This window comes from Nycticebus coucang, chromosome 2, assembly GCF_027406575.1.
Source record: "Nycticebus coucang isolate mNycCou1 chromosome 2, mNycCou1.pri, whole genome shotgun sequence".
In the NCBI taxonomy this organism is placed as follows: domain Eukaryota; kingdom Metazoa; phylum Chordata; class Mammalia; order Primates; family Lorisidae; genus Nycticebus; species Nycticebus coucang.
The window spans coordinates 86,801,036-86,825,799 of NC_069781.1; positions in this window are offsets into that span (position 1 = coordinate 86,801,036).

Here is a 24,764-nt window from a genome sequence, read left to right on the forward strand (position 1 = left end):
AAATTTGTAAGGGGCTACATTGCCCTATACGGTTTTTAAAGAAAAACCTATATAGAAAAGTCTAGAACTTGGAAAAGTTCTATGCTTTAATGGAGACTTCACTTGAGGTAGAAAATGATATTTTGGAAAGTTCTAGAAGTATGACTTTTTATGTTCTGAAATTTTTGTTTTCCTAATAAGTTATAAGCTTGTACAGCTTTTGATACCCTCATTTTTAAGAATGTTTTCATAGGTTCCAAATGTGACAACTAATCTATGTATCACCACAAAAACAGCAGCAAAACGTCTTTGTATGTGTGTCAGATGCTAAGGACACATTGATTTATAAATCTGCAAGTAAACTTTGAAGCATCAGACTGATTTACCTCATATTTCCTTTTTATCAAATAGATCTTCATCCTGCTTTGATTCACAACAGTTCCTCACATTCTTGTTCTCAAACTCCAGGACAGAATGACTGTGGGTTGGCGTGATCACCAGCACTAGCTATGCCCAGCCTTGGCATTGACCATAGTGGATGGCCATAGCTTCCCTACCACACTCCCTCAGCATGGTTAGGGAGGCATATATTAAAATTATGAAGCTGTCCACATCTTCTGAAACCAGCATGGACAAACTATCTCATCTTTCTCTATTTCAGTTTCTTCATCTGTATATGGGAATAATATTTGTGTCTAAAGAGTAAGGACATATGGTATAATAAACAGGATTTCCTCAAAATAACCGTGAGTGATTATCCCAGATTAGTTGGTATAAGCTGGCTACAACTGACAGCCATTGCCTTCACCCCAGCTGGGAGCAGGTAGCATTTCCAATCGCAAAATTTCATGAGATTGGTAGCTTCCCTTCTCAGCAGTTGAAGTTAACAATCTCCCATAGGCTGCTGAGGTCTTTAGGCCCAGGTAGCTGGCTTTCCCAGCAATCCATGTAAACCACTGGCATCTAAGCTCAGACTTCTTGGCAACAAAATAGCTCTTTGTACAAGATGGGTCTCATGTTTGTCCCATATTAAAAAAGAAAAACTGGAGGTCTGTCCCCTGCTGGAGCACCGTTTTCTTTTCAGAGCAAAGTGTCCCAGCTCCATGAAGGCTTCACCAGGGCCCTCTGCAGAATGGTAAGAAATCAAAGACTGCACATCTGAGTTCCAGCCGTACCTGAGTTGCCTGAGTTCCAGCCTTACCAAGCGATGCGTCCAGTGTTTACTCCAAACCCTTAGATTATTAGGTTGCTGTGCAGGTTAAATGCATTAATACATAAAAACTCCTAAGAATGCCTGACATTCTCACCTCTTAAGTGAGCAAGATCACCAGATTAAAAAGAATCCTAATGAGATTAGAGCAGATAGAAAAGCCATATGTCAACTATAAAGCATGTGTGTATATTAGCTATTATGGTTATTAGCTATATCAACTTTTTGTTCCATAATAACCTCTTTATCCAACTTGAGGTATAAAAAGAAATGGAGACCATGTCATTATTCATTGGAGAATGGAAAGAAATGAATGAGGTATAGATACTAATGAACAACAAGGCTGGAAGTCTTTCAGTTTAAATGTTTTTTTTCCTTCAAGTATTAACATCATTATTTATTTCTGTTATGAAAGGGAAGTTGGAAGAAAGTTGCCAGAAGACACTTGTCTTCTGTGCCTTAGGATAGAAAATGTCTTTTTATCCTGTTGTAGTAACTACAAAACATCACATCTGTGCCTTTCCACAGAAAGTTGTTAAAATCCCGGTTCTCTTTTCCTTTCAGATGTACAAATACATCTTTATGTGCTCCAACATAATCTCAATATGAATATGAGAAGGATAAATTTCTAATAAAAATACCACCAGGTTGCTAGTGCCTAGAATAAGAAATGATTTGTCAATAAACCTGCAACATGAAGCCGATTATTCAAGTTATGTGTACACAGAGGGTTTCACCGTGAATGCGGCAGCAAGGAAAATCGCCAACTGACTGTAATTACTCCTTGAATGAGTCTTCCAGAAACCTGAGAGCCAGCCTTGATTCTCATTTTATCTCTCACCCTTCACATCAAACCATTTCATCTCCATTTTCAATATATCTCAAAAGCATTCACTTCTCTCTATTGCCTTCACTGCTGTCTTTGTCTAAGTGCCATCATCCCTCACATGAACTACTACAAGAGCCTTCTGTCTTGTCTTTCTACTTTTGCCCCCATTGCAATCAATTCTCTACTAAGAAGTTAAAGTGACCTTTAAAACATAAATTAATTAGATCTTGTCTTTTCCTGGCTCCAGTGACCTCTTCTTGCACTTGGAGTAAAATCCAAACACATCAACATGGCTAGAACAGCCTATAGGAACATACAAAATTCTCCCCATTTGGGAAGATGCAGTCACACTGGCTTTCTTCTGGTTCTTTCTTTAGTTCCTGGAAAACATTAGGCCTGAGAGCATTTTCACTTGTTGATCTTTTTCACAGGACCACCTTTCCCCCACCTCCATCCTCACTTTCCTTCATTCCCCTCCGCTCTCAGCGCAAATGCTTTTTCTGACATGTGCATGTACACAGACACGTATGCACACACACTCCCATCTAAATACACACACTCATCTAAATTAGATCCCCTCCTTTGTTCCTTCCTAGAGCTCTTAAGTCTTTTCGTTGATTACACTTTGATCAGAATGTATTTGTACTCGTTAGTGTATGTCTTAGTCTGTTCAGCAGCTACACATATAACAAAATATTATAGACTTGGGGCTTATAAACAACAGGTTTTCTCCCCCCCCCCCACTGTTCTGGAGTCTGAGAAGCTCAAGATCAAGGCACTAACAAATTCTAGTTGATGGCCCGTTTCCTAGTTTGTAGGCAGCACCTTTTCACTGTGTCTTCACATGGTATATGGGGCATATGAACTTCATTGGGCTAATTTATAAGGGCACTAATCCCATTTGTGAGGGCTTCACCCTCATGACTTGATCATTCTTCAAGGGCTCTACTTCCTAATATCATTGCCCTGTGGATTAATAACATTCAGATGTAGCAGTGTTTATCTAATCGTTTTCTTCTCAGTGAATGGTAAGATTCAGTGCGATGGAGATCCTGTCTTTTTTGTTCATTAATGAGCATTTAGTATCTAGCACAGTGCCTAGCACATAGTAGGTGATCAAGAAATGTTGATAAGCAAATGAATGTTGACACTACTACAAATTCTAATAGTATTCTCTACAAGCTAAGAAGATTCAGGAATTTTCTATTGAGCAGAAAGTATAGCATGTACAGAGGTGTATAGAACCCACTGGGAACCCTAGACTTGAGACCTGCCAGACCTTAAGCAGGTTACAAAAATTTTCTGAACTCATTCTTATCATTGATAAATTGAGGAAAATAAAGAATCTTAATACAGAGTATTTCCAGGGTGGTGCCTGTGGCTCAAAGGAGTAGGGCACCAGTCCCATATACTGGAGGTGGTGGGTTCAAATCCAGCCCTGGCCAAAAACTGCAAAAAAAAAAGAAAGATTCTTTTTTCCAGCAGGGTTTTGAGAATCAAATGAAAGAGTCGTTGTAGTAGTGCTTCGTGACCTTAAAATACTTCTACAAATTTATATTATTGTCATTATTAAATTAAAGTCATGTCTGAGAGCAGAATAGGAAAAGAAGAATAAGAAGGGACAAATGACTGATAGCCAAAAAGTCACTGATAAATGACCTTAAATTTGTTGCCCAACCTTTTAAATTTCATTATTTGAGAAAAACTAAACCAATAAAAACAGTTAAAAAGGATTTCTAATATGTACATTTTTAGACTGTATACATCTTTGGAAAATTTCCTAGCAAACGAATCTCACTCTGTTGAGAACAGATGTTATCGATCTCTTTAAATTCTTAGATCTTCACGATTTTGCATATTGCATCAAATTTGGGTACTTACTTTTGTCATACATCATTTCATATCTTCCCTGATTTTCCTTTCCTTTTGTAAATTATATGCTAATTTCTAAACCTGTATGAATTCTTTTATGATGTTAATGATTCCTTTTCTTATGCCCATTTAATTCTGAAATTCTCCATTCATCAGGCAGTTTAAGCAAAACTTGTAAAACATCCATTATAATCTGTCTCAATTGCTTTTACTGTGAATGATTTTAGCTCAGAGAATATTAGTTAAGCCTTAGCTACAAAGTTTATGTGGGACATCATTTGACTCCTGATTTCACACATGGTATGAGGACCACTATACTTGTTTCTGATCTGAAATACATAGCTCAAGTATGACAGAGAAAACTCCTCATCTTTTGTTTCCAAGTCAGAAAAAAGTCACAGTGAATGTAACACTCTAATTAGCTATCACTTTTTTAATAATGGATCAGGAAAGAGTCTTATTTTGTCAATCAGAATTTAAACTGTTTAAAGAAAATGTGTATTTGGCATATGGTTGCTCCAGGTATGCCAACAAATTCACTTGTTCAGTAACTAGTAGTTCAATAAACTACTATTCTAGGCGTTAGTCATTACAAAAAAGGACCCTTGGCATATTTTTTACTTTCCTACTTATTTATGCCTGGACTTAGATTTCAGTTACAAAAAACTATAAAGATTCCTAATAGTCTGGAGACTTATTAATTAGGTCATTAGCAAATGCTCGATGGCTGTTTCCCAGTGCTGGTTTTGCAAAACCTGGGTTGTTAAAAGTCTCTCTCTGTCTCTTTCTCTCTCTCACATACACACAAGCACATTCTTAACCACTCACTTACACCTATGGCTCAAAGGAGTAGGGTGCCGGCCCCATGTGCCGGAAGTGGTGGGTTCAAACCCGGCCCTGGCCAAAAACTGCAAAAAAACCCCCAAAACCAAAAAACCATAATTCTCTAAAAATAACAATGCCACATAGCACCTTGTTGACATGCTATGTTAGTCAGCATATTGGTCTCCCTGCTTTAATAAAACCATGATAACAGTGGTTTACACCAGATGGATGTCTATTTCTTTCATATGTAAAGGTCCAGTGTGGCAGGGAGTCCAGAGAAAGGGCAGCCTTGATTGATGAGGTTATCCAAGGACCTAGGGTTCTTTCTGTCTTGTGACTCTGACATCTCCTGGGGTGTCGCCATCATTGTCATGGGCAGTGCTGTCTTCTTACCACTTGTCTATGACACAGTCAGGAGGAAAGGGAAAGAGAAAGTAAAGGAGAAAGTTTCCTCTCCAGAGCACAACCTGGAAGACGCCTGGGTTACTTCTCACACCCCATCTTATTTGATTACACCAACACACGAGGGAAGCTGGGAAAATTAGTTTTCAGCTAAGTAACCTCGGGTCCAGAAAAAACGCAGGAAAAAGTGCAGACTGGATTTTGGGAAAAACTAGCAATCATTAGGAAATATTCCGACCCTTCCTCCCACCTTGCACAATATAGCCTGAATTTTCTAAGGAAATTTTGATTTATAAAAATAAATTTATATATGAAAAGATACATAGAGTTTAGAACCCTCAGGAAGCCAACGTCTAGGATCTACAAAGATCTCATTCTACTTCTTGATTGAGTCCCAAGATACTAAATCCTTGAGTTATGCAATTCTCTTTAGTCTTAAAAACTATAATAATAGATGGCAAAAATTTTTCTTTCCTCCTTAGTCAGAGCAATGCCTATTGTAAGTAAAAGCAGTCTTTTAGCAAAAAGTCATACCAATTTCTTCCTGGTAAGCCTACCTCCCAATTGTAGCACATCTAGAATTTGGGCTGAATTTGACCACCTTACTCCCTGAATCATCCTTGCAATCATTCACTATTTCTCTCTGAAATCAACCCTGGCTTCTGGTGACCCTTCAAAGTATTTACTTATCTGCTCATTGATTCAGCCGCTCTGTGGAAGACACTGTGCTGGCTGTTAGAAGAATGGGGACAAAGGAGTGGAGAAGTGTAGAATCCTTGCCCTTAAAATGATAAGGAAAGAAACCAGGTGGCAACTCAGAAGTAGACTCAATCGTATCTCATAGGGACATCTGCTTTAAGTAGGAAATGGCTGCAGAACGTTTATTTTTTTTAAGGGTAACAATCAGAGAGTTTCCAGACAGTGGGAACAGCATGAGGAAAGTAGTAGAGATGGGAAAATCTAGGAATGATATTACCCAGGCTGTTTCCTTGAACCTAGGAGAAAGGTGGGAAGCAAGTGGCATGGTAGACACATATGCTGCCTTCCAAAGACAGGTTTGTTGAGGGTGCCAGGGCAGGCACTGGGCTACATGTCTACTCCAAAGGCTCTGTAGCAGCAATGCCTGGCATGGGGGCACCAAAGGACAACCCCCATGTCCTCACAGGCCTTCTTAGTGTCCCTGCAGGCTCTCTTCCTTACAGCATAATTGGGCTCATTAATTCCTTATGAAAATGAAAAGGATTCTAATACCTGCTTTCCAAGTTAACTTCTGAACATAACATGGTCCAATATACTTCTTGAAATACAGAAGGGTCAGTGTGTTGCATTAATATTATTTTTATTGCTGTTGTTGTTTAACTTGCAAATGGCAAATGACCCACTACTGTAGAGAAAATAGGGGCACTTGTCCTTCTGCCACTGACTGGGCAAGTACTTGGAAAACAGCAGACAGATGTGACTTAGGAATGTAGATTATCCAAAGGCATTTAAAAAAACATTTATCAAAGAAGACTGTTTTCATAACTCTTTTGAAGGGGGTCAAAATTATTGCAGAGTTTTATTAATTACATTTAGAGAAACAGCTCTGCTGAGACAGTGGCAACTAGAATTGTCAATAAAATGTTAAAAGCAATACTTAATGTTTTTATAACTTTTTAGGGCTCTCAAAAGTGTGACTTTCAGCAGTTAATTTCTCAGAAATAGGAGAAACAACCTTAAAATTTTTAAAAACATTGCATTTGAGAGTTTGGTGCTGAGCATAGAGGAATTCTGTGTGCCACTCTTGCCTGAAACAGTACAGGAGCGGAAACAGAACAGAGGTAAAATTTTAAAATGATATTAAAATGTTAATTCCTCCAATATTTCCACTTAGTTGCTGAACTCACTGAGTTGAAAAGAATGGTTTCAACTTTGTCTCAATAGGACAAAGTTCTGACTGAACAGTGATCATTTCAAATCTGGAAGTGTTTTGATTTTGATTTACATTTAAATGAGGCTCCTTGCAGATGGCAGACTTAATGTGGAGATGCAGAGTATGGCTAAGGAGGAGCCTAAAACATAGAGAAGGGATTGGGGGGGCCTACCAAGTGACATTAATTTGGGCCTGTCTTCTAGTCTCAACAGAAATTAATACTAGTGTAGGGGAAATGCCTTGGCCTCCCTGGAAGGAAGGGAGTACAACAACCCAAAGAAACTTTCATCTCTTCACCAATACTTACTAAATTTAAAACTGAATGAAGAAGCTTGGAGAAATTTTGGTGCAGGTCACTTCTCTAAGTGGAAAATACACATTCAACTAGAAAGTGGTAACTGCTAAGTGCTTCTGGATTCTATGGCCCAAAGCCCTGTTTCCTTATCATTTATTAACTTTATTCTAAGTATCTAAGAGTGAATGTGTAGATTCTTTATCGGGCAGTTTGGCAAGTAATAGACCCATGAATAATAAATCAGCATTAATGTTCAGGCTAGACTCTTTGAACCTTTTCTATTCCTTGATTTTCATGAAAACTTTTCTGTCTCCCAGAATATTATTGTGGATTGGAGGAAGATTATTTTTTCCTCTTCTTTTTTAATTTTTGCGAAAATAACATTTGGCAGACTATCAAAATAAACCCTCTTTGTTAATAAGGTTAAAATTCTTTAAGACAACTGAGTATCTGGAGCTAGGAAAGAAGGTGAATCTGAAGTTGCCCTGTGCCTTGTTGTGAGTTGGGTTGGTGCCACAAGTACACGGGATGAGTTCAAGGCAGATATTTTGATATACAATCCACGAATGGATTAATAAATTGTGGTATATGTACACCATGAAATATTATGCAGCCTTAAGGAAAGATGGAGACTTTACTACTTTCATGTTTACATGGATGGAGCTGGAACATATTCTTCTTAGTAAAGTATCTCAAGAATGGAAGAAAAAATACCCAATGTACTCAGCCCTACTATGAAACTAATTTAGGGTTTTCACATGAAAGCTATAACCCAGTTACAACCTAAGAATAGGGGAAAGGGGGAAAGGGAGGGGAGGGAGGGGGTGGGTGGGTAGAGGGAAGGGGATTGGTGGAATTACACTAGCGGTGCATCTTACAAGGGTATATGTGAAACTTGGTAAATGTGGAATGTAAGTGTCTTGGCACAGTAACTGAGAGAATGCCAGGAAGGCTATGTTAACCAGTGTGATGAAAGTGTGTCAAACAGTCTGTGAAGCTAGTGAATAATGCCCCATTATCATATCAATGTACACAGCTATGATTTAATAAAAAAAATAAATAAGATAAAAAAAAGAAAATGTGTCCTAATTTTCAGTGCAAAAAATGAAACTAGGTTCAGAAAATGTTACTTGTAGCCTTTTATCATGTTTATAATTCAATTTGTTCCTGCAATTTTTCTACACAGTACTGAAAAAAATAAAATTCACATAGGGATCATAAAAAAATTGTTTTGATATACTACGATAGATATTAAAGCCAAGGAAAATGGTTTGTAGCGCTTGCCAGCAGGCCCCTTGTGAAACACCTATAACCTGTTTTGAACAATAAGAAAGGGCAGGGGGTAGAGCAAGATGGCAGCCGAGTAACAGCTTCCTTGCATCTGGGCACCGTGAGTCTGGGGATATAGGACTCCAGGCATCTCTGGCTGGTGGGATCTGCCTATCATCACCCCTGAGAGGATACAGGGAGTCAGCGAGAGACTTCTGGACCCCAAGAGGAGGACTAAAACAGTGGAAAACCGGCAAGTGGTCGCGTGTGTTCAATCCGCCTAAACCCGCCCGCAACTGTAAGTTCAGTAGCAGCGAGACTGCAAACCAGAAAGGCCTTACCTGTGAACTGTTTTGGTGTCTTTGGACTTGGCACTCAGCTGAACTGCCTTGGGGAGAGCCTGAGCGGGAGTGCGGAGAACTTTGGCCTTTGTCTAGGGCCCCAGTCTGAGCCGCTGAGCCAGACGGAGCTAATAGAGTTTGGCTCTGGGTCACAGGCAGACATTGTGAGCGATCTGCCCTGGCAAGCTCCGCCCTCAGGGTCGCAGAGCTGGAATTGGGTGGGAGCTGGTAACCCAGCGACCAAGTAGCCTAAGGGCGGGGTCTGAGCCGCCTTGCAGCCCTAACCCTCGGGGGCAGAGGGAGACCAGTTTTGACACACAGGGTAAGTGGATAGCCACTTCAGCAGTGATTCCAGCAACAAGCACTTCCCTGAGAAAGCTTCTGCTCAGTAAGTGAACAAGTTCAAAGTGCCTTTTAAGTGGGCTGAAGAGAGATTTAGGGTGTCTACCTGCTGGGGTTCGAGAAACTAGCAGCCTCCAGTCATATCAGAACTGTGATTAACATCTCATACCCCAGAAGACCACGTATTGCCCAGACAATATTCAATTCCATATACATACTGCTTTGTTTTTGGTTGAGTGTGTGTTTTTTTTTGTTTGTTTGTTTGGTTTTTTTTTTTTTTTTTTTTTTTTGGTTTGGTTGTTTTTTTTATTTTGACGTTCTAGATTGTTGTTTTGTTTTTTAAGTTCAACCTTTTCCATACAGATCCTTTTTCTTTCTCAATTTTTCTAGTTTAATTATAATTTCCCATTGCTGCCTATTTCAATAATCAGAACTTCATTTTTGTTAGTGTTTCTACCACTATTATTTGGTTTTTCCAGCCAATTTTATCCCGTAAGGTTTTCTGTTTGCTTGTTTTGGTTTGATTTATAGCATTTTTGTCTTTCCTCTCTACTTGGTGGAGGTGGGGTACTGTGTCTGATCAGGTTAGCAAAGAGCTGCTGACCTCAAGGGAACCACCCCACTTGGCACCCCCAGAAGGTGTTTTTTTTTTTTAAGGTTGTATCAAAGTACCCTACTGTACACCTATATTGCTCTGTCTCCCTCTTTCTGTGCCTCTCTTCTTTTTGTCAATATTCCTTTCACCCAACCACTCCCCTTTCTCTATTTTTCTTTTTTTTCATTTTTTTTTTTTTTTCTTATCACTCGGTCCTCATTTCTTTCATCGCTTTTTTGCTCTTAAACCTTCTCACCCTTCTGGTCCTGTAACCCTTAGTCCACAGGCACAAGAACTTAAAGAGCAAGAGGAATTGAAAGGAAAATTAGGGCAAGTAAACAGATAAAAGAAATCACTCATGAGGAAGAATCAGCAGAAAACTCCAGGCAACATGAAGAACCAGTCCAGAACTACCCCGCCAAGGGACCATGAGGTAGCTACTGCAGAGGACTCCACCTATACAGAAATGTTAGGAATGACAGAAAGGGAATTTAGAATACACATGTTGAAATCAATGAAGGAAATGATGGAAACAATGAAGGAAACTGTTAATAAAGTGGAAAATAACCAAAAGGAAATTCAAAAACAGAATCAAATAAGAGATGAACGATATGAAGAATATAAAAAGGATATAGCAGAGCTGAAGGAAATGAAACAGTCAATCAGGGAACTTAAAGATGCAATGGAAAGTATCAGCAACAGGTTAGACCATGCAGAAGAAAGAATTTCAGAGGTAGAAGACAAAGTTTTTGAGATAACTCAGATAGTAAAAGAGGCAGAAAAGAAGAGAGAGAAAGCAGAACATTCACTGTCAGAATTATGGGACTTTATGAAGCGTTCCAACATACGAGTTATAGGAATTCCAGAAGGGGAAGAAGAATGCCCCAGAGGAATGGAAGCCATACTAGAGAATATTATAAAAGAAAATTTCCCAAATATCACCAAAGATTCTGACACACTGCTTTCAGAGGGATATCGGACCCCAGGTCGCCTCAACTCTAACCGAGCTTCTCCAAGACACATTGTGATGAACCTGTCCAAAGTCAAGACAAAAGAAAAGATTCTGCAAGCTGCCAGGAGTAAGCGCCAGTTGACCTACAGGGGCAAATCCATCAGATTGACCGCAGACTTCTCTAATGAAACTTTCCAAGCAAGAAGACAATGGTCATCTACCTTTAATCTACTTAAACAGAACAATTTTCAGCCCAGAATTCTGTACCCTGCTAAGCTAAGCTTCAAAATTGACGGAGAAATCAAATCATTTACGGATATACAAACATTGAGGAAATTCGCCACAACAAGACCAGCTCTACAGGAAATACTTCAACCTGTTCTGCACACTGACCACCACAATGGATCAGCAGCAAAGTAAGAACTCAGAAATTAAAGGACAGAACCTAACCTCCACACTGATGCAAAAGATAAAACTAAGCAATGGACTCTCACAAAATAAGACGAATAGAATACTACCACACTTGTCAATTATCTCAATAAATGTTAATGGCTTGAATTCCCCACTGAAGAGACATAGATTGGTTGACTGGATTAAAAAACACAAGCCATCCATTTGCTGTCTGCAAGAAACACACCTGCCTTCAAAAGACAAATTAAAGCTCCGAGTCAAGGGTTGGAAGACAATTTTTCAGGCAAATGGAATTCAGAAGAAAAGAGGAGTTGCAATCTTATTTTCAGACACATGTGGATTTAAAGCAACTAAAGTCAAAAAAGACAAAGATGGTCACTTTATATTGGTCAAGGGAAAAATACAACAAGAAGACTTTTCAATTCTAAATATTTATGCACCCAATTTAAATGCTCCCAGATTCTTGAAGCAGACCTTACTCAGTCTGAGCAATATGATATCTGATAATACCATCATAACAGGGGACTTTAACACACCTCTTACAGAGCTGGACAGATCCTCTAAACAGAAATTAAACAAGGATATAAGAGACTTAAATGAGACTCTAGAACAACTGTGCTTGATAGACGCATATAGAACACTCCACCCCAAAGATAAAGAATATACATTCTTCTCATCACCCCATGGAACATTCTCCAAAATTGATCATATCCTGGGACACAAAACAAATATCAACAGAATCCAAAGAATTGAAATTTTACCTTGTATCTTCTCAGACCATAAGGCACTAAAGGTGGAACTCAACTCTAACAAAAATGCTCGACCCCACCCAAAAGCATGGAAACTAAACAATCTTCTGTTGAATAACAGATGGGTGCAGGAAGAAATAAAACAGGAAATCATTAACTTCCTTGAGCATAACAACAATGAAGACACAAGCTACCAAAACCTGTGGGATACTGCAAAAGCAGTTTTGAGAGGAAAATTCATCGCTTTAGATGCCTACATTCGAAAAACTGAAAGAGAGCACATCAACAATCTCACAAGAGATCTTATGGAATTGGAAAAAGAAGAACAATCTAAGCCTAAACTCAGTAGAAGAAAAGAAATATCCAAAATCAAATCAGAGATCAATGAAATTGAAAACAAAAAAATCATTCAGAAAATTAATGAAACAAGGAGTTGGTTTTTTGAAAAAATAAATAAAATAGATAAACCATTGGCCAGACTAACGAGGAATAGAAAAGTAAAATCTCTAGTAACCTCAATCAGAAATGATAAAGGGGAAATAACAACTGATCCCACAGAGATACAAGAGATCATCTCTGAATACTACCAGAAACTCTATGCCCAGAAATTTGACAATGTGAAAGAAATGGATCAATATTTGGAATCACACCCTCTCCCTAGACTCAGCCAGGAAGAAATAGAGCTCCTGAACAGACCAATTTCAAGCACTGAGATCAAAGAAACAATAAAAAAGCTTCCAACCAAAAAATGCCCTGGTCCAGATGGCTTCACTCCAGAATTCTATCAAACCTTCAAGGAAGAGCTTATTCCTGTACTGCAGAAATTATTCCAGAAAATTGAGGAAGAAGGAATCTTCCCCAACACATTCTATGAAGCAAACATCACCCTGATACCAAAACCAGGAAAAGACCCAAACAAAAAGGAGAATTTCAGACCAATCTCACTCATGAACATAGACGCAAAAATTCTCAACAAAATCCTAGCCAATAGATTACAGCTTATCATCAAAAAAGTCATTCATCATGATCAAGTAGGCTTCATCCCAGGGATGCAAGGCTGGTTTAACATACGCAAGTCTATAAACGTTATCCACCATATTAACAGAGGCAAAAATAAAGATCACATGATCCTCTCAATAGATGCAGAAAAAGCATTTGATAAAATCCAGCATCCTTTTCTAATTAGAACTCTGAAGAGTATAGGCATAGGTGGCACATTTCTAAAACTGATTGAAGCTATCTATGACAAACCCACAGCCAATATTTTACTGAATGGAGTAAAACTGAAAGCTTTTCCTCTTAGAACTGGAACCAGACAAGGTTGTCCTCTGTCACCTTTACTATTCAACATAGTGCTGGAAGTTCTAGCCAATACAATTAGGCAAGACAAGGAAATAAAGGGAATCCAAATGGGAGCAGAGGAGGTCAAACTCTCCCTCTTTGCTGACGACATGATCTTATACTTAGAGAACCCCAAAGACTCAACCACAAGACTCCTAGAAGTCATCAAAAAATACAGTAATGTTTCAGGATATAAAATCAATGTCCACAAGTCAGTAGCCTTTGTGTACACCAATAACAGTCAAGATGAGAAGCTAATTAAGGACACAACTCCCTTCACCATAGTCTCAAAGAAAATCAAATACCTAGGAATATACCTAACGAAGGAGGTGAAGGACCTGTATAAAGAAAACTATGAAATCCTCAGAAAGGAAATAGCAGAGGATATTAACAAATGGAAGAACATACCATGCTCATGGATGGGAAGAATCAACATTGTTAAAATGTCCATACTTCCCAAAGCAATCTACCTATTCAATGCCATTCCTATCAAAATACCAACATCATACTTTCAAGATTTGGAAAAAATGATTCTGCGTTTTGTATGGAACTGGAAAAAACCCCGTATAGCTAAGGCAGTTCTCTGTAATAAAAATAAAGCTGGGGGCATCAGCACACCAGATTTTAGTCTGTACTACAAAGCCATAGTGCTCAAGACAGCATGGTACTGGCACAAAAACAGAGACATAGACACTTGGAATCGAATGGAAAACCAAGAAATGAAACTAACATCTTACAACCACCTAATCTTTGATAAACCAAACAAGAACATACCTTGGGGGAAAGACTCCCTATTCAATAAATGGTGTTGGGAGAACTGGATGTCTACATGTAAAAGACTGAAACTGGACCCACACCTTTCCCCACTCACAAAAATTGATTCAAGATGGATAAAGGACTTAAACTTAAGGCATGAAACAATAAAAACCCTCCAAGAAAGCATAGGAAAAACACTGGAAGATATTGGCCTGGGGAAAGACTTCATGAAGAAGACTGCCATGGCAATTGCAATAACAACAAAAATAAACAAATGGGACTTCATTAAACTGAAAAGCTTCTGTACAGCTAAGGAGACAATAACCAAAGCAAAGAGACAACCTACACAATGGGAAAGGATATTTGCATATTTTCAATCAGACAAAAGCTTGATAACTAGGATCTATAGAGAACTCAAATTAATCCACATGAAAAAAGCCAACAATCCCTTATATCAATGGGCAAGAGACATGAATAGAACTTTCTCTAAAGACGACAGACGAATGGCTAACAAACACATGAAAAAATGTTCATCATCTCTATATATTAGAGAAATGCAAATCAAAACAACCCTGAGATATCATCTAACCCCAGTGAGAATGGCCCACATCACAAAATCTCAAAACTGCAGATGCTGGCGTGGATGTGGAGAGAAGGGAACACTTTTACACTGCTGGTGGGACTGCAAACTAGTACAACCTTTCTGGAAGGAAGTATGGAGAATCCTCAAAGCACTCAAGCTAGACCTCCCATTTGATCCTGCAATCCCATTACTGGGCATCTACCCAGAAGGAAAGAAATCCTTTTATCATAAGGACACTTGTACTAGACTGTTTATTGCAGCTCAATTTACAGTCGCCAAAATGTGGAAACAGCCTAAATGCCCACCAACCCAGGAATGGATTAACAAGCTGTGGTATATGTATACCATGGAATACTATTCAGCCATTAAAAAAAATGGAGACTACATCCTTCGTATTAACCTGGATGGACGTGGAAGATATTATTCTTAGTAAAGCATCACAAGAATGGAGAAGCATGAATCCTATGTACTCAATTTTGATATGAGGACAATTAATGACAATTATGGTTATGGGGGGGGAAACAGAAAGAGGGAAGGAGGGAGGTGGGTGGGGCCTTGGTGTGTGTCACACTTTATGGGGGCAAGACATGATTGCAAGAGGGACTTTACCTAACAATTGCAATCAGTGTAACCTGGCTTATTGTACCCTCAATGAATCCCCAACAATAAAAAAAAAAAAAAAAAAAAAAAAAAAATAAGAAAGGGCAGCAGTTCCTAAGAGACAGTACCAGATGCAAGTGGTCAGGAAATGCTGCCATTGGATGGGACTTCTTGTCCTTTGTGTTGATTTCTCACAGCCGACCCCTAGGTCTTTGGGAAACCTGCAATATAGTCATCTACAGAAATTCTCTTTCATCCTAACTAGAGCCTTCTTTAACTTCCAGGAGTGAGGTGTGCTGGTTTGTAGACCCCAGGAGTAGGTAGCCCTTGACATGTCCATTTGGAAATGTCTGTGTCCATTGGGAAGGCCAGAGGAGCAGTTTCTGGAAAATTGAGGCTCCCTTCCCTTTCCTTCCAAGACAGAATCTCACTCTGCTGCCCAGGCTCGAGTACCGTGGCATCATGGCTCATAGGCTCACAGCAATTTCAAACTCCTGGGCTCATGCAATCTTCTTGCCTCAGTCTCCTGAGTAACTGGAAAGACAGGTGCCCACTTCAATGCCTAGATAATTCTTCTATTTTTAGTAGAGATGGGGTCTTTCTCTTGCTCAAGCTGGTCTTGAACTCCTGAGCTCAAGGGATCCTTCTGCCTTGGCTTCCCAGATTATAGGCGTGAACCACTGCTCTTAGTGTGGCACTCACTTTCATTATTGAAAAGTGCCTCAGCATGTTGAAAAAATACCATGAGATAAAAAGACCAAATTATAAGAGGCTGAAAACATTTCCTTTTATAGACACAGCCTGAGGAAATCCCATTGAAACTCTCTTAGACAACCTGGAATCATAGAGTACATCAACTTGGTAACAGTGAAACTGTCCAGAACAGATCCTGACCTTCACTGGCTGTGCTACACACCCATTTTCTGAGAAGGAGTTGGCTGTTTGTGTGATTATGCTAGCATTTATCCTTTGACTAAAGGGGAATGTGAGCATAACTGCACTTTGCTGTGGGAGACGAACTACTTGACGAATACTGCAGAAGACTGAGTTGCCGCCTGGCATCTTGACAGCTTGTCTAGCCAACTTTGTGGAGATTTTCTCATCCATTTTATCTCTTGAGCTTTTCAGACGAGGTTGGGTGCGTTCAGGGTGGTATGGCCGTAGACACTTGAGCTTTTCTGTTGTGCAGCTCCTCAACCTCTCTGGGGACTTGCCAACCCCAGGACATTGACACTAAGTTCAAGGACCTGCCAATCTCTGTCCCCTCTTAGTCTCAGGTGAACTTTCCCCACTCTCTGTTTTTCCCCTCAGAAGTTCCTTTCTATGGCCACCATCACTCACCCTGGAGCATTATTTTTGGAGAAAGTTTAAACTTTTTTAATAGAGGAGAAAAACCTTTGAAAAGAAAAGCATATGCTTTCTACACTAAAAAACAATTCGAAGACAATGAAATATGTAATGGTTGGCAACCTCCTTAAAAAGGGGGAACATGGCATATGTTAAATTTACTAATTGTAGAGTATAAATGTCCTTTCTTTCTTTCTTTCTTTTTTTTTGCAGTTTTTGGCCAGGGCTGGGATTGAACCCACCACCTCTGACATACAGGGCCAGCACCCTACCCCTTTGAGCCATAGACACTGCCCCTGAGTATAAATGTCTTAACACAATAACTAAGAAAATGTGGTGAAGGCTATGTTAACCAGTTTGATGAAAATATTTCAAATGGTATATAAAACCAGCACATTGTACCCCATAATTACATTAATGTACACAGCTATAATTTAATAACAAAAAAGGGGGAACATGGGAAAAACAAACAGAACCAACATAAATAAAACACCTCAAAAATTGATCTGTGGAAAAAAATTTGTTCTGTCATATCAGTAAATCATTATTTCAACTCAATTCAACAAACATTTATTTTGCACTCTCTATACATTAACCAGTCAAAGATTAAAGGTACATAGGTTTGTAAGAGCAGATTGTGTTTAGAGAACAAGAGATTGTCCAAGGTGGTCACCATGTAGGCCCAGCAAGTGGTGGTGGGGTATGGTTTGTGGGAGGAAGGATGAGTAGGGAATGTCAGGACTTTGGTTATGGTATTGTAAGCAGCAAACAACATGAAGTATTTTTAATCAGAGACTTGATAAGACAGAGTCTATGTCTGTAAAGGATGTTGGTAGACATCCAACATCCCCTGAGTTGAGCAGGGGAAACAGGAAATGAGTCCAGTAGGAGGCTTTGCTTCCTAAGTGGAGATAGAGGCAGTCTTCCAGCAGTCATTTCACTAGCAGAGCCTGGGGCAAGAGTACAAAGGGAGACCATCCACCTCCCTCCAAGCTCCCACCCTGCCAAGACTTACCCTCTGCTCCTTCATCTGCTGTTCAGGACACTCACACATCTGCTTCCATACTTCTAAGCTCCATCTTTCTGCCCCACCTCATCCCTTAGAGACCCCATGAATGCAGCTATTTTGGGAGCATGCCTATGGGCCCCACTGTCTGCTTTCAGAAAGCTACTTCCTTATAGGAAGCAATGCAGAATTGGAACTCCAGTCCAGGGTCTTTGGATTAGTAATTCTGAGGTCCCAGCTACCTAGAGCATGGTCTAGAATCAGGGGCTTTCTAAACTACAGAGCTCATAGCAGGGGCTACAGTTACCCAGACTTATGGAGGTACTGCAGAGAGATCCAAAGTTTCTTCTTAGGAAACATCGCGATTTTACCAATGTGTAGAGCCACAGAGAAAAATCATACCATTCCTGAGTATGAAATTGACTCAAAAAATGATGCCTCTGAGCAAGGTCTGGATACTATCGCACTTTTCTCTTATTACAAAAAAGTAATACGAAAGCAATACTAACAAAGCCTCCCTCCATGCTGTCCCAGTAGACTAATTCCAGAAAGCTTCAGTTACTTTCCCCTCATTTTAAAATTGACCTTGATGTTAGTAGACCAAATTTCCCCTTTATCTGTCTCTTGGTATAAAAAGTCTAAAAGAAGATGCAGAGTTCTTTCAAAATGCAAACACACCCCAGTAAGATAGATGTTCCATTGTGAATTTGCACTACATTCTCAGTGTAAGACATTCCCTCCCTCAATCCACACCAATCAGCTCTAACTTTTCTTCATGGAACCATTGTCTTAGAGATGTGTATAATCATGTGTGTGTGTGTGTGTGTGTGTGTGTGTGTGTGTGTGTGTGTGTTGTGTGTTTGGTGGAAAGAGGGACAAAAAACAAGGGTGAGAGACTGAAACAAAAGTCTTTGAATAAGGAAGTTTTCTCTTTATCCTCTTCTCTTCATTCACCCAACAGGAATACAGGGCTGAATATCAGGACAGCTGTGTTCTAGTGCTACAACATGGACCAATCACTCCATGTCGCTGTATTTTAGTTTCTTCTTTTGCAAGATGAGGTTACCACTTGGAATCAAATGAAATGTTGGGTGGACTTAGAAAAGCAAAGGAAACCAGGACTCAGCAATGCTTTTAGGACTTCCTACTACCACCCTCTCTCTCTTTCTGTAATTCCAACAGCTGAGTTAGGAAGCTGGGATAGAAATAGGCAGAGAGGGGTTGTAGAATCCTGGGTGAACAGTGGAGCACTATCTATCTATCACAACAGAGCATTTTTATAAGGGTTTCGAATCCTTCTAATGATATCTTTCCCTCGACAGATTCACTCTGTGTCCAGGTGTCTCTTCATTCTCTGACTGTGTTTCATACTACTTGTTTCTGTGATTATCACTCTAAGTTGAGTTTGGCTAACATGAGGTCTCTTTTCCTACACAAGCCTCTCTCCAGCCAGCCTCAGATTTTCAGTATTGTCCTCTAGTTAAGCAGACAGGGTCTGTGTTTTCTCTAGGGATTCTGGAGAGGTCAAATCAGCATTCATAAATGAAACTGTTCCAAAGCAGTCTTAAGAAAAACAATGATTACTTGATTTTCTTTCTTCTAACTTGGTATGAACCTCTTATTTTAGAAACTAGAAAACAAGGCTGCTTTTTGTCTTCTCTTTTGTAAGAAACATCAGAATGGGGGGAGTAGAAAAGAAGTGGAGAATTCAAATTCTGGCTTTTATAATTTACTGATTATTTGCTACAGATTTTTTGTTTTTTCTTAACCTCTTCAAACATGAGTTCTCTTATCTGGGAAATAATTTAATAATTTATCTTACAAGGTTGTTGTGAAGCTCCAAATAAATGGTACAGATGCATATGAAAGCACAAGTAGTAATCTACTGTATACCTAGCATATTCCAATATGTAAATTAATTATACAATTCTTTCCTACTAATCCTCATTTACAGAAAATTCATGAGGCAGTATTAAGTAATAATAATGCACAGTGGAGAGATTAACAACGATGGAACAACGATGTTTGCAAACATCATTCTGAGTGATTACTTGTGTGTGTATGATGGGGGTGCTCTAGTTCTTAGTCTCGTTGTAGCAGAATGTTCCACCTCTGATTATATTTGGTTCTTTTATTTTTTTAATCCTAGCAGAAGTGACAAAGATTAATTTTGCTCATTCCAAGATCAAATTATCTTTGGTACATTATATCAGTTTGTTCTTGAAGAAGAAGAGAGCGAGTTTCCTTCTCATTATCCATCCCAAATCATCAGGGTATATACCAAAGAAGTTGGCTGGCAAAAATGTCCAATTAGATTGCCTGTGTTTTGAAGTTAATGGGTACTCTTGATGCAGTGGGCTAGCCCACTTAGATGGTGGATGCGCAGCCTTCTTGACCACCAAATGTGTGTAGTAAGCTCCTTTTTGTTTCAGGGATTAGTGATAAAGCTGTGAGATATTAGGGAGGAAACAAGTAGTAGATTCCAGGGGAGGAAGAGAGACAGTGACTCTGTGTCCAGTATGGGCTGAATCTTGATTCACTGTGGTGGTGCTGGGAGGTGAGTGCTGTCCTTCCAGGGATGGCTGGTTGGGGAAAACCTGAGTACTCAAGGTATGTTTCTGGGAACCAAAGACATCATAGATGAAATGTATCTTGAGGGAGGAGGGCCATCTTCCCATGGAGATCTGGAGTGGGTCATGCAGGGACTTGGGTATGAGGGAGGACCAATACCCCATGGCAGTGGGAAGCAAAGGTAGCCACAGACCAATCAGGCTCCAGAGTAGCTCTCTTTCAGATATGGGTGTCAGAATCAGCCCAAATCTCTCCTTCTTTGGAGGTCTATACCCCTAGGCCTTTTAAATGTTTAAAAGAGGGAACCAAGGAGAGGATACCAGATATCCCACTAATTTGGCACCAGGGTCTCGAGGTAGATTTATTTAGGGGAAACAAGAGACTTGTAATATTAACTGTTCCTTAAGAGTGTGGAGCACTTTGTTTCAGGTACATAGGTCTGCATTAGCCTTTGCTTGATTTTTTTTCTTTTTGCCCCATAGTTCAAGTTATTATTATTTTTCGGTCTGTGTTCTTTTTGTTTTCTATAAAAAATGCAACGAAGTACAGAATGGTCTGTCTGGCAGACAGATTGGATTGGGGAAACAGACATGTTCTTATTGTCAGTTATGACTTGTCTTTCACAAGTGCTGGTCATGGGTTAGGACCTGTGCTCTCAGCTCTTGCTGGGAAATTGCTCTTGTAGACCACGTGAGCAGCTGTGTCTCATTGTTCTCCCTTGTGTGTCTTAAGTCCAGTAAATTCAAAGGAAATTCTTTTGTTCTTCATGTGGAAACCATATTGTATTGTTAACATACCTTTTTTCTATTAGGTTGCAAATTGTCCTGTCTTAATGGACATAATTTGTGGTGCTATCATTAAATATATTGAGTCTCTTAGGAAAGAAATATCTGAAGTACAAGTAAGTAGGGTTATTTTGTGAATAAATTATTAGACAACAAATAAGGTTGGCTGGCAACAGGAGAAAGAATGGCTTCCCACAAATAAAATATCAATTGCAAGCGCAGCAAGGCTAGGATGGTCTTTGCTGCTGAGACGCAAAATGAATGATTCTATTTTGCCATTGTTTCTAAAATGTCAGCATTTTCAAGTCAGTGTTGCAGTGTTTGGTCTCAGGAGAACTGTGAACATTTCTAAAGATAGTCTCATTTTCCAAGTACAAATTTCTCGAAGAGGAACATTGTGTACAGTGTGTTGGGCCAGACTAGTTGTGTCATTTGAGAAGAGCACAAACTTGGTGTTGACTTAAAAAGGTCAATGGTGCTACCTTAACTTGTTAGATGATCTTGATCTAGTCACAGAACTCCTTTGTTTTGTGTTTTGTTTTGTTGAAATCTGTTCTTTTGACAGAGACAGAAACACATTCTTTTAGGACTTTTGCACTAATGACACAGGTCTCTGAGTCATAATAATTGGATCTTATTCTCTTCTTCACCTTTCCAGATGCATGGGGCTAGTTCCAAGAGGCAGAGTAGACTTGTGGGCTTGTATGCTAAGCCTCCTGGCACCTGTAGGCAGAACAGAAAGAGAATGTTTGTTCTCCTCAATTCTAGGAGCTGAGCTCCTACCATCTGAGTAGCTTGGGGGTAGACCGTTTGGAGGTGGACTTCTAAGGACCAGGACTGCAGAACATACGATCACTCCACAAGGATCTGAGAGGGGCAATTTTACCTTCTCAGTTCGGACCCTCAAGAAGGTTATGGGACAGTGATCCTTAAAAATAAATGAGATATTGAAATTTCAATCATTTTAGAATAGAAAAATACAAAATAACTGACCACCTTTATCTTTTTGTCTTTTTAAGTGTCTTACTTTCTTTATACTCCTCAGGCCATATGCTGAGGTAGGTGAAAGGAGCCTCATTAGTATTTACTAATCACCTCCATGTGCATCATCAGTATTTACTAATCACCTCCATGTTCTGCATACTAGGTAAGATGTTTAAACACAGATTTGAGTTAATTCTTGCATTATTTCTCTAAAGTATCTCCCATTATATCCCTAACTTACAGATGGGGAAATAGAGGATTAGGGCATTAATATAATTTATCCCAAATCACGCAAGTAAGAAGCAACAGCTGATTGAAATTAAATCTGTGTCAATCCTTGATTTTTCATTTTACACAGTATTTGTCCTTCTTATTACATTTTTCTCCATTTTTTTTGGAACCTTCTTTTCCCCAGTGACTCTTGTCTCCTTTGCTCTGATGGCCTCCCTGTTGGCCTAGAGGTCAACATTCCTATGCCTCTGCCCCTCCCTCCTTGCTGTGCTATTCTTGTGGGGTTAGCTGGCTGACCAGCCAATCTATTATAATGAACTCATTTTCATCAAAGCACTTAGTGAAGACAAGGACATAAAGTCTAATAATTCTCAGGTTTCACGTGGGGGATTAATATATAATCCCCTGGCAAAATATATCATTGATATAGGTCAGTGAGTCCACCAAAAGAGTGTGCATATTTCAGGGCTGCCTAGAAGGTGGTCCTGCCTAATCAAAAAATGTGCGTCTTCCTGTGCAGGGCACCACAAGAGGAAGCAAAGTGAAGATTTTTCTTTCTTATTTGGTGTAAGAATACATACAAAAAACTTCATGTTAAGGCATTTAATCACTAATTAGGACTTCTTAATTGATCGCATTGTTGATCCAGATAACACCCTATCTGATGATATTGGGGTAGAGCATCTATACCTCTGGTTTGTATGAGGCATAGGTTCTAAGAGCACCTTTCTTTCATAGTCACTGTTGGAGGCCCTATGAATCCTTCCCCCTTCTCCTCCACTTCCTCCTCCCCTATCTCCTCCTCCTCCTCCTGTCCTCCTAGAACAAAAAGTCTACCTGGCCAACTCCAAGAGTTCTGCCATAAAGACCCTAGCACACCAGAAGCTTCCGGCAAGCTATGGAATCTTCTTTCCCCTATGTGCAGTATAAAAAGAGGTCTCTAACCACCTTGATGCAGACACTATATTTGCCCTGCCCAGGCAGGTTGCTGTCCCCTATCAATAAACTTGGCATGGGGGGTGGAGAAAGATGGTGGACTAGAAACATCTTACTATCCACTTGCAATGAAGCAGGGAAAAGAAAACTCCAACCACCTCTGACTGGGGGAATCCACCCAGGGACATCACTCTGGGGGCACAGTGAAACAGTGGTAGACTACAGGAGCCAGCAAGGAGGGCTGGAGCTAAAGAATATGAGCATAGAAGGTGAGTGCTTAGGAATGGATGGGGACCAGCTGGCCAGACTGCCTGGAGGACTGGAGACAGGAAAGGGCTGTTCTGCAGTGTATTGATTTGTTGAACCTGCTCACTGGAGCATCCTTGGAAGGCTTAAACAACTGGGTGGACTTGAACAGTGTCCAGCAGTTGGGATTGACTACCAGGTGGGGTGGATCTCTTATTGGCTTGCCTGCTAGCTGGGTGCCACCATTGTGGGAAGGCCATGTGGGAGAAATAGTCCACAGGGTAATAGTACATGGCAGGTTCTGGTATGAGTGTAGAGGTTGGTCTTCCACCCTTAGGATGAGATGAGTGGCTCCAGGAATTGTTGTTAGGGGGCACTGGGTGACATGCCTCCAAAGGAATCTGGCAAGAGCTTTAGGAGACAAATCCTGCTGGGATTGAATGCTGATGAAGAAATCAGGTCCTGACTGAAGGCAATTAAGTCAGAAAGGCAGAACCCTAACTCCGCCTCTGCAATAAGAGAGTGGCTTCCAGCTCTAATTTTTTGCAGCAAAAAAAAGTGTATGTTCTCTGTCTCCTAACACCACAGTGCCACCTGGTTTCCAGTCTCTCTCTCTCTCTCTCTCTCTCTCTCTATATATATATATATATATATATATAAAACAGGGTGTCCATAAAGTTCATGTGCATTTTTTTTTGGAGGTTGTATTTTTATTTTTACTTTCCTCAATAGAAGGGCTCCTCCATTTTTGTTATAGTTTTTCAGTCTCTTCTATTCCCTCATTTTTATTTCTTTCCTTTTCTCTCTCTTTTAATAGAGAATTTTCTACTTTTCTCATCTTTTCCACATAAATTTCTCAGACAATAGCTAAGATATTCCTTTTTTCCTTTATCTTATATAATTATATTTTTAATTTTCTTTATCTGTTTTTTTTTTTTTTTCTCTTAGTGCTGGTGGATTCATGGCATTGGTCTGCCTCAAGGAAGTCATGAGCTAATGGCCTACGGGGTTCTTCTAGCTTTGGCCTTTGGGAAGATAGTATTGGCAGGCCCCCACCATGATATACTAATGAATTTTTAATTTAATTTAATTTTTTTCTCTTTCCATATTTGGTAGAGGTGGGGTCTTGCTTTTGCTCAGACAGGTAAGGAGCTCCTGACTTCAAGGAACCCTCCCAACCTGAACCACAAAGTCCCAGAGTTGCAGGTGTGGCCATAGCACCTTGCCAAAGAACACCATTCTCCTGTCACTCTCCTTCCCTTCTTTCACCTCCCTTCTTTTGCTTTACCTCTTTTTTCTCCCTTTTCATTCTTTACTCTTCCTTTTGGCCTTATGCCAAGTGTCCACTGCAACACCTAAGCTCTGAGATAAGGTAATTTAAAGTGAACGAGGCAG